Genomic DNA, 13,978 nt, shown 5'->3' with positions numbered 1-13,978 from the left:
CAGAAAATAGACGGGTCTTGTTTTTTTATCCATTCTGATACCCTGTGTCTTTTGGTTGGCGCATTTAGTCCATTTACATTCAGTGTTATTATAGAAAGATATGGGTTTCGAGTCATTATGATGTCTGTAGGTTTCATTCTTGTAGCGATGTCTCTGGTACTTTGTCTCACAGGATCCCCCTTAGGATCTCTTGTAGGGCTGGTTTAGTGGTGACAAATTCCTTCAGTTGTTATTCGGGAAGACCTTTATCTCTCCTTCTATTCTAAATGACAGACTTGCTGGATAAAGGCTTCTTGGCTGCGTATTTTTTTCTGTTCATCACATTGAAGATTTCCTGCCAGTCCTTTCTGGCCTGCCAAATTTCAGTAGAGAGATCGGTCACGAGTCTTATAGGTCTCCCTTTATATGTTAGAGCACGTTTATCCCTAGGTGCTTTCAGAATTTTCTCTTTATCCTTGTATTTGCCAGTTTCACTATGATATGTCGTGTAGAAGATCGATTCAAGTCACGTCTGAAGGGAGTTCTCTGTGCCTCTTGGATTTCAATGCCTTTTTCCTTCCCCAGATCAGGGAAGTTTTCAGCTATTATTTCTTCAAGTACCCCTTCAGCGCCTTTCCCTCTCTCTTCCTCCTCTGGAATACCAATTATGTGTAGATTATTTCTCTTTAGTGCATCACTTAATTCTCTAATTTTCCCCTCATACTCCTGGATTTTTTTATCTCTCTTTTTCTCAGCTTCTTCTTTTTCTATAATTTTATCCTCTAGTTCACCTATTCTCTCCTCTGTCTCTTCAGTCTGAGCCGTGGTAGTCTCCATTTTGCAGCTCATTAATGGCATTTTTTAGCTCCTCCTGGCTGTTCCTTAGTCCCTTGATCTCTGTAGCAATAGATTCTCTGCTGTCCTTTATACTGTTTTCAAGCCCAGAAATTAATTTTATGACTATTATTCTAAATGCACTTTCTGTTATATTGTTTAAATCCTTTTTGATCAGTTCGTTAGCTGTTATTTCCTGGACGTTTTTCTGAGGGGAATTCTTCCATTTCGTCATTTTGGATAGTCCCTGGAGTGGTGCAGGACTGCGGGGCACTTCCCCTGTGCTGTCTTGAATAACTTGCGTTGGTGGGCGGGGCCGCAGTCAGACCTGATGTCTGCCCCCAGCCCACCGCTGGGGCCACAGTCAGACTAGTGTGTGTCTTCTCTTCCCCTCTCCTAGGGGCGGGATTCACTGTGGGGTGGTGTGGCCCGTCCCGGCTACTTGCACACTGCCAGGCTTGTGGTGCTGGGGATCTGGCGTATTAGCTGGGGTGGATCGGCAAGGTGCACAGGGGCGGGAGGGGCAGGCTCAGCTCGCTTTTCCTTCTGAGATCCGCTTTGGGAGGGGCCCTTCGGCACCAGGAGGGAGTCAGACCTGCCAGAGGGACGGATCCGCAGAAGCACAGCGTTGGGTATTTGCGCAGAGCGAGCAAGTTCCCTGGCAGGAACTGGTTCCCTTTGGGATTTTGGCTGGGGGATGGGCGAGGGAGATGGCACTGGTGAGCACCTTTGTTCCCCGCCAAGCTGAGCTCTGTCATCCAGGGCTCAACAACTCTCCCTCCCGTTGTCCTCCAGCCCTCCCGTTCTCCAAGCAGAGCTGTTAGCTTATAACCTTCCAGATGTCAAGTCCCGCTTGCTGTTGGAACACACTCCGTCCGGCCCCTCCGCTTTTGCCAGCCATACTCGGGGGCTCTGCTTGGCCGTCGGGCCGCCCCTCCGCCCCGGCTCCCTCTTGCCAGTCTGTGTAGCACGCACCACCTCTCCACCCTTCCTACCTTCTTCCGTGGGCCTCTCATCTGTGCTTGGCTCCGGAGACTCCATTCTGCTAGTCTTCTGGCGGTTTTCTGGGTTATTTAGGCAGGTGTAGGTGGAATCTAAGTGATCAGCAGGACATGGTGGGCCCAGCATCCTCCTATGCCACCATCTTCCTAATCTCTTTCATCATGTGTTTATTGGCATTTATTTCAATCCATGGGAGAAAGTCTCTCCTTATGGGGACAAATTCAGAATCATGTATGCCTCCTGGGAATTTCCATTTATGGCAGCAATGGAGGCCCCATGGAATGTACCAGTGGGAGGCTTATGATGTTTTATGGATTTTTAGCAGGAATAGTTAAATGTCCCAATAAGCACTGACTTCTGATTCACAAGCTTTCTAAACATTGATTTGCCCATGGGAAATGCTGTCCATCTCAAAGAAAAATGAAACTAGGCAGAGGGTAGAGGACTCCAGCTAAGGTATGGTTATCGATAGATTTACTAGCTGATATTTTCATTGACCCTTTCAAGCCAGGAGTCAGAGGAGTTTGAGTGACATTATATGAGAGGCTATCCCTTCTTAAAGGAGTCTTTTTTAAAATCGTCACAAACAGGTATAAACTCGTTTGGGTGCAGAGAAACAGGTGGTATTCAGGTAAGGAAAAGAACACGCAGGAGCCAGCGTTGTATAATTGACAAAGGTGGAGATGTTTAGTTGAATAATATGGTTATTACTGGGGAAAGGTTGAGGTAAGGTATAAGAACACCTGGCCATAACAACTTAGCTCAAAAGGTAATATCCACAGGCTGGCAGGTATAAGTGACAGCAGAATTGGGGACCAAAGAGAAGTTAGGTCCAGGTAAGGCCAAAGAGTCTCCAATATTGAGAACAGATCAGAGTTTCTGGTGTCATATCCAACACAGAGAGGTTCCCCCTTTTGCAATAGGCTGAAGAATGCAAATAAGAGTATTGTTTCTCTAACTGAAAGAGGAAGAAAAGTAAACAAGGTAAGAGGCAGCAGTGAGAAAAGTGTATTCAGGCCTAGTCTGGTCATCTTGGCAAAGCAGTCTCCTTCCACTGTTGCCTGCTTCAATTCTTGGATATCTTTAAGGTCACCAGTTGAGGTGCAGATCCAGTCAAGGTTTGATGCTTTCTTTAGCTGTGACAAGTGAATCTAAGAGTCTATGCCTCGGAGTTGGAAGCACAAGGGTTGGTTAACAGTACTTGGTTTGGGTCTTTCTAATGGGGTTGAAGAGAGTCCTTCCAGAGATGCCTTTTTTCAATAGATGAATTCCCCAGATTGTGAAGTGTGATGTTTAAGGTCTTCATCTCCTGGGAGTGTATTGTGAAAAGATTGCTATACAAAGCATGCTTATTTTTAATATAGGCAATTAGTCCTTTACAATATTAAAGTATATCTCCTTTTATAAGCTATGAGTCAAAGAAGCAGGGGTTAAGTATATGCAGTGTCCTGATACAAAAAGAACAGATTTTTAGTGAACTTATGTAAACACATAGATTGTCATGAAAACTAAGAACATTTCATAAGAGTTTCATAATTCTGGAGGGATCAGATAGAAAAGGATAAATGCTTTAACCTTTGTTGTAAAGATATACTATACCAAATTGCTGTAAGTAATAGCTTAGAGAAAAAGGAGTTGATTAAATCTGGAAAACAAAATGTTAACACAATCAGTTTTCTATTAGAGTTTTAGAAATTCTACCAAGTTCAGTGTTAGGATCTTATATTTATCAAAACCTGTGTTCTAAAGTATTTGCCAAATCTTTTATGAATCTCTTTGAAGATGAAATACTTAAATAATAACTGTCCATAAATGACAAAGACATAAAAATAGAAATGATTAGAGATCTTATGAGAATTCATTGTGATGTAACTGATAAGGAATTGGGTCATTTTGTAACATTCAAGATAATAACATACCAGGACAAATCATGTTTCTAAGATTTCTAAGATTTCATACAATTTTTAGAACACTCATTTTAACAACATATATCTACACAAATCAAAGAAAGCTTAGCATCACTTATTTGACAATGCTTCCGATATAATTTAACATACCAAATAGTGTAATTCTCCCTTTTTACAAGGAGAGGAAACAAACTTGAGAAGTTGCAGAGACCATCTGGAAATTCTTAGTTACTTTTAGGTAACTTCAGATTTATGCGAAAAGGATCTAGCTTCCTTGGGGTTTTGTTTGTTTGGGGGTTTTTGTTGTTGTTGTTTCTGTTTTTGTTTTGCTTTCTTGGATACAAAAAGGAGCAAAATTTTTAAATTAAATTTTATTTTTAATTTTTATTTTTTAACCTTTTTAAATTTATTTATTTACTTATGTGTTTATTTTTATAATTTATTGTCAAGTTAACTAACATACAGTGTATACAGTGTAGTCTTGGCTTCAGGAGTAGATTCCCATAATTCATGACTTACATACCCAGTGCTCATCCCAACAAGTGCCTTTCTCAATGCCCATCACCCATTTTCCCCACCTCCCAACCCACCTTCTCCATCAGCCCTCAGTTTGTCCTCTGTATTTAAGAGTCCTTACAGTTCGCCTCCCTCTGTTTCTAACTTATTTTTCCTTCTCTTCCCCTATGGTCTTCTGTCAAGTTTCTCAAATTCCACATATGAGTGAAATCATATGATCTCTCTCTTTCTCTGACTTATTTCACTTAGCATAATACCCTCCAGTTCCTTCCATGCTGTTGCAAATGGCAAGATTTCATTCTTTTGTATTGTTGAGTAGTAGTATTACATTGTGGGTATATATATATATATACACACACACACACACACACCATATCTTCTTTTTAAAATTTTTTAATGTTTATTTATATTTGAGAGAGAAAGAGACAGAGCACGAGTAGGGAAAGAGCAGAGAGACAGAGACAGAATCTGAAGCAGGCTCCAGGCTCTGAGCTGCAAGCTGTCAGCATAGAGTCTGACCTGGGGCTTGAACTCACAAGCAGTGAGATCATGACCAGAGCCAAAGTCAGATGCTTAACCAATTGAGCCACCAGGTGCCCCTATATACCATATCTTCTTTATCCATTAATAAGTTGATGGACATTTGGGCTCTTTCCATACTTTGGCTATTGTTCATAGCACTGCTATAAACATTGGGGTTCGTGTGCCTCTATGAATAAGCACTCCTATATCCTTTGGATAAATACCTAGTAGTGCTATTGCTAGGTCATAGGGTAATTCTATTTTTAATTTTTAAGGAACCTCCACACTGTTTTCAAGAGTTGCTGCACCAGTTTGCATTCCCACCAACAATGCAAGAGGGTTCCCCTTTCTCCACATCCTTGACAACATCTGTTGCCTGAGTTGTTAATTCTGTCATTCTGACAAGTATGAGGTGGTATCTCAATGTGGTTTTGATTTGTATTTCCCTGATGATGAGTGATGTTAAGCATCTTTTCATGTGTCAGTTAGCCATCTGGATGTCTTCTTTGAAAAAGTGTGTCTATTCATTTCTTCTGCCTATTTCTTCACTGGTTTGTTTTTCAGATGTTGAGTTTGGTAAGTTCTTTATAGATTTTGGATACTAACCCTTTATCTGATATGTCATTTGCAAATATTTTCTCCCATTTCATTGGTTGCTTTCAGTTTTGCTGACTGTTTCCTTCACCATGCAGAAGGTTTTTATCTTGATGAGGTCCCAATAGCTTTTTTGCTTTGCTTTCCCTTGACTTCAGAGACATGTCGAGTAAGAAGTTGCTGCAGCTGAGGTCAAAGAGGTTGTTGCCTGCTTTCTCCTCTAGGGTTTTGATGATTTCCTGTCTCACATTTAGGTCTTTCATCCATTTTGAGTTTATTTTTGTGTATATTGTTAAGAAAGTGGTCCAGTTTAATCCCTCTTCGGGTTGCTGTCCAGTTTTCCCAGCACCATTTGCTGAAGAGACTTTTTTCCATTGGATACTTTTTCCTGCTTGTAAATCAGTTTGCCATACATTTGTGGGTCCATTTCTGGATTCTCTATTCCATTTGTCTATGTGTCTGTTTTTGTGCCAATATCATACTGTCTTGATGATTACACTTTGTAGTATAGGCTAAAGTCGAGGATTCTGATGCCCCCAGCTTTGCTTTTCTTTTTCAACATTACTTTGGCTATTTGGGGTCTTTTGTGGTTCCATACAAATTTTAGGATGTGTTGTTCTAGCTCTGTGATGAATGCTGGTGTTATTTTGATTGGGATTGCATTGAATGTGTGGATTGCTTTGAGTAGCATTGACATTTTAACAATATTTGTTCTTCCAACCCATGAGCACGAACTGTTTTTCCATTTCTTTGTGTCTTCTTCAATTTCTTTCATAAGCTTTCTATAGTTTTCAGTGTATAGATTTTTCACCTCTTTGGTTAGGTTTATTCCTAGGTATTTTATGGTTCTTGGTGCAGTTGTAAACGGGATCAATTCCTTGATTTCTCTTTCTGTTGCTTCATTATTGGTGTATAGAAATGCAACCGATTACTGTACATTCATTTTACATCCTACAACTTTGCTGAATTCATGCATGAGTTCTAGCAGTTTTTTGGTGGAGTCTTTCAGCTTTTCCATGTAGTGCATCATGTCATCAGCAAAAAGTGAAACTTCGACTTCTTCTTTGATGATTTGGATGATTTTTATTTCCGTTTGTTGTCTGATGACTGAGGCTAGGACTTCCAACGCTATGTTAAACAATCATGGTGAGAGGGGGCATCCCTGTTCACTATTCTAATTTTATCTTAACTACATAAAATTTATTTCTTAATATTCCTCTTCCATAAGCCTTCTACAACATTCAAGATCCATTTAGGCTTTGTCATTTTTAAAAAATTCAGGAACAATATGGGGCACCTGCTTAGCTCAGTCAGTTGAGCATCTGACTCTTGATTTCAGCTCAGGGTTCATGATATGGAGCCCCACACTGGGCTCCATGCTGGGTGTGGAGCCTGCTTAAGATTCTCTCTCTCTCTGTCTCTCTTCTTCACTCTAAAATTTAAAAAAATACAGGAAAAATAATTTTGCTTTAGAACAAAATCCTTTTTCTTACAAAAAAGTTCATCATACCTTTCCCTATCAAAAAAAGTTTTTTAACCTATTATTCATAGTCATTTTCTTTCACTCTGTTTCTAGTAGTTGTGTAAAAAAAAAATGCCAACAATTTCAACTTTATCAGTTCAATGCCATTTTTTTCAATTTCAGAAACATATAAAGCTTTTCTAGAAAAGAAATGATACAGGACTGTTACAGAATAATTGCATATTTACTCTTAGAAGATAGCATAATTGCTTATGCATTACATTAAAAGAATGTAAAAGAATATAAACATGTTTTATGTAATTATAATAAACTGAATCCTTTTGGAAATTACAATGTGATATTCACTCATGTTTTTAGGCTTATATTGACATTACTTTGTTAGACTAAGAAAGATAGAACAGGCAAGGGCAATGAGATCCCCAAATTATTGTTGAAGATGGTTGAGATAAGTTGAGTAGGCAGAATATTTTTTAAAATGGGAAAATGATGGCAGAGCTATAAATATCTGAAAGCCACCAGAATTCCCAGCTTTCCAAATTGTTATAAGAAATGGAGAAAGTTCTTTTAAATAAAGATTGTTTCATTGAGTTAAGCACAGGACTATTCTATATGTTTCTACACTTACAGTTGAAAGAAGATTGATGACAGAATGATTAGATACAGTGTATTTGCAATGAGTTAAGCACAGGGCTTTTCCCTTATGCTTCTACACATAAGTTTACATCTTAATAAATAAAAGATGTTACTTAAAAGATGGCATATACTGTATAATCATCTTTCAAGTATCAATTTCTTTCATTAAGATAGAAGTGTTTGTAAACTTATATGTAGAAGCATATGGGAAGAGCCCTATGCTTAACACATTGACACTAAATTATGTATAAACTGTCGTTCAAGTAACATCATTTTTCATTAAAATATAAGTGTTTATTAAATAGGTGATGGGAATTAAGGTGTGCACTTGTGATGAGCACCAGGTATTGTATGAAAATGTTCAATCACTACATTGCACATCTGAAACTAATATTACACTGTATGTTAACTAAATGAAATTTGAATACAACATGAAAATCAGTAAAAATGAACAAATAAATAAACATTATATTTACGTATTGTTGCCTGACTGCAATTCTAAAAAGACAGGGCAACAAAGCATGAGCCTGTCAAAGAACAAGTGAAGTTTGGCCTTGAGGAATTATTATTGTGTATGTACAGGACAGAAAGGGTGGTCATTCTTGTACTGGTCTTTTCAGCTGGCTGCACAGCCCCTTTTGCTCAATTGACTGTGGTATAAGAGCAATGACTTTCAAACATATGGGTCATTCCACAGCAAGAAATATGTGTATGACATGGCCAAGCATATACCTATGTATATAAAACCACACAAGTAGCTGAAATAAAAGTTTAATAAATTAACATGTATTTCCTATTTTGCATTTTATGGAATTATTCTGTTTTATTTATCTATAGACAATAAATGAATCGATATAATAGCCATTTATTATAGATAAAATTGAAGATATATATTATTCATTTATCTGTATAGATAGCCATAGATAATGTATTTTCTACTTAAACAAATGTTAACAATAATTCATCAATGGTCACTGACCATAGTTTGAAAAATAAGAGGGTACAGTAAATCCTTCTGTAGTAGGAGAAAGCTCTCATGAGAGTTTGACTGTTTCTCCTTTTACAAAAATTTCACTGCTGTTTTGCCTGTATTCTTTCAGCATTAAAGCACACAGTTTGTGCAGAGTTATTTATGCTTATTACTCTTAAGTGTTCTGATGATTTTTTTGGTTTTGTATTCTCAGATCTTCCAATTTCTAAAAGTATTTGTAATCTTTGTTTTCCAGTGAAAACTATAAAGCAGACAATTATAAACTTTCCAACATATACTAGTATACTACAGCAAACTTATAAACACATTTCAAATTTTTAGAAATATATTCTCTTACAGTAAATTTTTCTCAATGTAGCATAAAGCATGTTTATTAATAGATCCAAATGTTTTTTATCTCTCTGTAAAAGTTAAAAAGCCAAAAGTAGATTAACTTATGTTTGGCATTTAATGTTTAATCTTTGGAAATAATTAACATATTCATGAATATGCATTACTCAGTTTAATTTATTACAAAATTTGATCCTGTTTACATCTATTTAAATTATTTGCTTTTAACAATTATACTTGGACTGGATATTAAGCAGCTAACCATCATCTTACTTCTTTTGTTGACAAATATTATAATATAAAGTTGGCATGAGCTTATTTGATTAATAAAACCAGGTAGAACATACTGGGACACAAATCAGCCGTCAGCAAGTACAAAAAGATTGAGATCATACGGTGCATGTTTTCAGACCACAATGCTACGAAACTCGAAATCAACCACAAGAAAAAATTTGGAAAGGTAACAAATACTTGGAGACTGAAGAACATCCTACCACAGAATGAATGGACTAACCAAGAAGTTAAAGAGGAAATTAGAAAGTATATGGAAGCCAATGAAAATGATAACACCAAACCCAAAACCTCTGGGACACAGCAAAGGTGGTCATAAGAGGAAACTATACAGCAATCCAGGTCTTCCTAAAGAGAAGAAAGATCTCAGATACACAACCTAACCTTACGCCTTAAAGAGCTGGGAAAAGAACAGCAAATAAAACCCAAAACAAGCAGAAGACTGGAAATAATAAATATTAGAGCAGCAATTAATGCTATCGAAACACCCCCCCCCCCAAAAAAAAAACCCAGTAGAACAGATCAATGAAACCAGAAGCTGGTTCTTTGAAAGAATTAACAAAATTGATAAACCACTAGCCAGTTTGATCAAAAAGAAAAGGGAAAGGACCCAAATAAATAAAATCAAGAATGAAAGAGGAGAGATCACAACCAACACAGCAGAAATAAAAACAATAATGAGAATATTATGAGCAATTATATGCCAATAAAATGGGCAATCTGGAAGAAATGGACAAATTCCTAGAAACATACACTACCAAAACTGAAAAAGGAAGAAATAGAAAATTTGAACAGACCCATAACTAGTAAGAAAATCGAATTAGTAATCAAAATCTCCCAAAAAAACAAGAGTCCAGGGCCAGATGGCTTTCCAGGGGAATTCTACCAAACATTTAAGGAAGAGTTAACACCTATTCTTTTGAAGCTTTTCCAAAAAATAGAAGTGGAAGGAAAACTTCCAAACTCTTTCTATGAAGCCAGCATTACCTTGATTCCAAAACCAGAGACCCCACTAAAAAGGAGAACTATAGACCAATTTCCCTGATGAACATGGATGCAAAAATCTTCAACAAGGTATTACCCAACCGGATCCAACAATACATTAAAAAGATTATTCACCACGACCAAATAGGATTTATACCTGGGATGCAGGGCTGGTTCAATATCTGCAAAACAATTAATGTGATTCATCACATCAATAAAAGAAAGGACAAGGACCATATGATCCTCTCAGTAGATGCAGAGAAAGCATCTGACAAAATACAGCATCCTTTCTTGATAAAAACCCTCAGGAAAGTAGGGATAGAAGGAGAATACCTCAAGATCATAAAAGCCATATATGAACAACCCAATGCTAAGATCATCCTCAATGAGGAAAGACTGAAGGCTTTCCCCCTACGGTCAGGAACAAGACAAGGATGTCCACTCTCGCCAGTTATTCAACATAGTATTGGAAGTCAGCCTCTGCAATCAGACAACACAAAGAAATAAAAGGCATCCAAATTGGCCAGGAGGAGGTCAAACTTTCAGTCTTCACAGATGACCTCATACACTATAGGGAAAACCCTAAAGATCCCACCAAAAAACTGCTAGAATTGATTCATGAATTCAGCAAAGTTGCAGGATATAAAATCAATGCACAGAAATCAGTTGCATTCCTATACACCAACAATGAAGTGACAGAGAAATCAAGGAATCAATCCTGTTTACAGTTGCACCAAAAACCATAAAATACCTAGGAATAAATCTAACCAAAGAGGTGAAAAATCTATACACTGAAAACTATAGAAAGCTTATGAAAGAAATTGAAGAAGACACAAAAAAAAAAAAATGGAAAAAGATTCCATGCTCCTGGATAGGAAGAACAAACATTGTTAAAATGTCAATACTACTCAAAACAATCTACATATTCAATGCAATACCTATCAAAATAACACCAGCATTCTTCACAGAGCTAGAACAAACAATCCTAAAATTTGTATGGAATCAGAAAAGACCCCAAATAGCCAAAGCAATCTTGAAAAAGAAAGCCAAAGCAGGAGGCATCACAATCCCAGACTTCAAGCTATACTACAAAGCTGTAATCATCAAGACAGTATGGTACTGGCACAATAATAGACACTCAGATCAATGGAACAGAATAGAGAACCCAGAAATGGACCCGCAAACATATGGCAAACTAATCTTTGACAAAGCAGGAAAGGATATTCAATGGAATAAGGACAGTCTCTTCAGCAAGCGGTGCTGGGAAAACTGGATGGCAACCTGCAGAAGAATGAACCTGGACCACTTTCTCACACCATACACAAAAATAAACTCAAAATGGATGAAAGACCTAAATGTAAGACAGGAAGCCATCAAAATCCTCGAGGAGAAAGCAGGCAAAAACCTCTTTGATCTTGGCCACAGCCACTTCTTACTGTACACATCTCTGGAGGCAAAGGAAACAAAAGTAAAAATGAACTAGTGGGACCTCATCAAAATAAAAAGCTTCTGCACAGCAAAGGAGACAATCAACAAAACTAAAAGGCAACCGACAGAATAGGAGAAGATATTTGCAAATGACAGATAAAGGGTTGGTATCCAAAATCTATAAAGAACTTATCAAACTCAACACCCAAAAAATAATCCAGGAAGAAATGGGCAAAAGACATGAATAGACACTTCTCCAAAGACATCCAGATGGCCGATCCACACATGAAGAAATGCTCAACATCACTCATCATCAGGGAAATACAAATCAAAACCACAATGAGATTCCACCTTACACCTTTCAGAATGACTAACATTAACACCTCAGGCAAAAACAGATGTTGGTGAGGATGCGGAGAAAGAGGATCTCTTTTGCATTGCTGGTGGGAACGCAAGCTGGTGCAGCCACTCTGGAAAACAGTATGGCGGTTCCTCAAAAAATCAAAAGTAAAACTACCCTAGGACCCAGCAATTGCACTACTAGGTATTTATCCAAGGGATACAGGTGTGCTGTTTCGAAGGGACACATGCACCCCCATGTTTATAGCAGCACTACCGACAATAGCCAAAGTATGGAAAGAGCCCAAATGTCCATCAATGGATGAATGGATAAAGAAAATGTGGTGTATATATACATACAATGGAGTATTTGTTGGCAATCAAAAAGAATGAAATCTTTCCATTTGCAACTACATGGATGGAACTGGAGGGTATTATGCTAAGTGAAATTAGAGAAAGACAAATATCATGACTTCACTCATATGAGGACTTTAAGAAACAAAACAAATGAACATAAGGGAAGGAAAGCAAAAATAATATAAAAACAGGGAGGGGACAAAGCATAAGAGACTCAAATATGGAGAACAAACAGAGGGTTACTGAAGGGGGTGTGGGAGGGGGGATGGGCTAAATGGGTAAGGGGCATTAAGGAATCTACTCCTGAATACATTGTTGCACTATATGCTAACTAATTTGGGTGGAAATTAAAAAATATATATAATTATTATGTTGAAAAATAAATAAATAATAAATAAAACCAGGTAGAATAAATTGTTAATCTGCATTATATTTAATTCAGATACACCGAAGACATACCTGTTCTTATTAAACCAACAAACTTACATGTGTTTATTTATCGAAGATTATCTCAGATCCTGTGAACCTGAAAAACATTTGCATTGGTTTCTATATTTCTATAATATATATTTATATAAATTTATATATTTATATATAAATTATATTTATGTAAATAAAGTATATTTATATAAATGCTTAATTCTCTCTAGGATAATTAAAGAAATTTACAAAGGAATTTTGGCCATACCATCCAGAGGTAAAAAAAAAAAAAATTACATATCTATAACATATATAACATAGACCTACAGAGCACATAAATAAACATAGAGATCTTACAGCTTTTGTTCAGAAATGTTAGCCATGTCTCAGGTTTAAAAGAAAATAAATAGTTGGATCCAAATTATGTTTCTGGTAGGTAGACTAAGTTAAGATTATGAGTTCTGATGGCCAATATCTTTTACTAATGTTGTGTGTGTGTTTTAATGTTCTAATGATTTTTTAGAACTGTTTTTCAAGTCGTTTTGTCTTTTAGAAGATTCTACATATCAAACCAAAGAATGCATTCCACGGTCTCCAAGAGTTTCAGAATTTTCTCTTACAACCATACCCCTTAAGGTAGACTTATCTAACAAAAGTGTCACTCAGAATGGCCATTACAATTTCTAAGTGTCCAAAAGTTCACCCATTTTTCTAGAAAGGAACAAAATCCTGGCCCAAGGACCTTGTGGAACCTATCTGCTTTTGGATTCCCTAAAATGTCTTAATTATGAAGGGCTCACTTTTCTGACAGCTGTGCTAAAACACTGGGAATTATGTTATCCCCTGCTTTGAACAGGATGGGTGACTTACCAGGGAACTGAGGAAAGGAGATGCATTCATGAAAAACCCTGAATAAAGCCTGAGCGCTCAAAACATAGGAGCTCAAAGTCCACAAGAGACTTACCCTCAAACTCCAGAGTCACCAAGAAAGCAATGAGCTGAATACACTGTGAGTACTGGCCATGTTTGCTCAACAACCTTGGAATTGTTGGGGGTCTTCTCTGGATTCCATTTCTCTGATACCATGTAATGTCAACCTTAAAATAGCCAGTTACTTTGCTTGCAAAATGAGTTTATTTGTAAATAGCAGAGGAATTGCTATTTGGGACAAGCAAACTACAACAAGCCATAGGCAAATATGAAGAGACAAAGGGACGGTCAGTTTTTATTCAGTTTTTGGAGGAAATTGAGAAGGTTTTTATTTTTTAAAGTTCTCCGGAAAAGGACAAGTGTTCCAGGTTACAGAAGTTTCTCCTTGGCTGCAGGTGGTGGTTGGTGCATTGTTGTTGGGGCAGGCATGGATCTTTG

General features: G+C 37.3%; 1 long non-coding RNA gene across 3 annotated transcripts in view; it reads right to left on the bottom strand.

The window, feature by feature from the left end:
* LOC122212339 overlaps positions 1–13,978 on the bottom strand; it is a 48,039-nt gene that overhangs the window by 29,470 nt on the left and 4,591 nt on the right. For 2 of the 3 annotated variants that reach the window (XR_006199106.1, XR_006199104.1), the window contains exon 2: positions 12,677–12,716. This is a non-coding gene — a long non-coding RNA (uncharacterized LOC122212339). Of the gene's footprint in view, positions 1–12,649; positions 12,717–13,978 lie in introns of all 3 variants that reach the window. The other variant, XR_006199105.1, reaches the window with a different exon arrangement.

Source organism: Panthera leo, chromosome F3 (genome assembly GCF_018350215.1).
Source record: "Panthera leo isolate Ple1 chromosome F3, P.leo_Ple1_pat1.1, whole genome shotgun sequence".
Lineage (NCBI taxonomy): Eukaryota > Metazoa > Chordata > Mammalia > Carnivora > Felidae > Panthera > Panthera leo.
The sequence above is the reverse complement of the archived record's forward strand: the minus strand, read 5'-3'. Positions and strand labels throughout refer to the sequence as shown.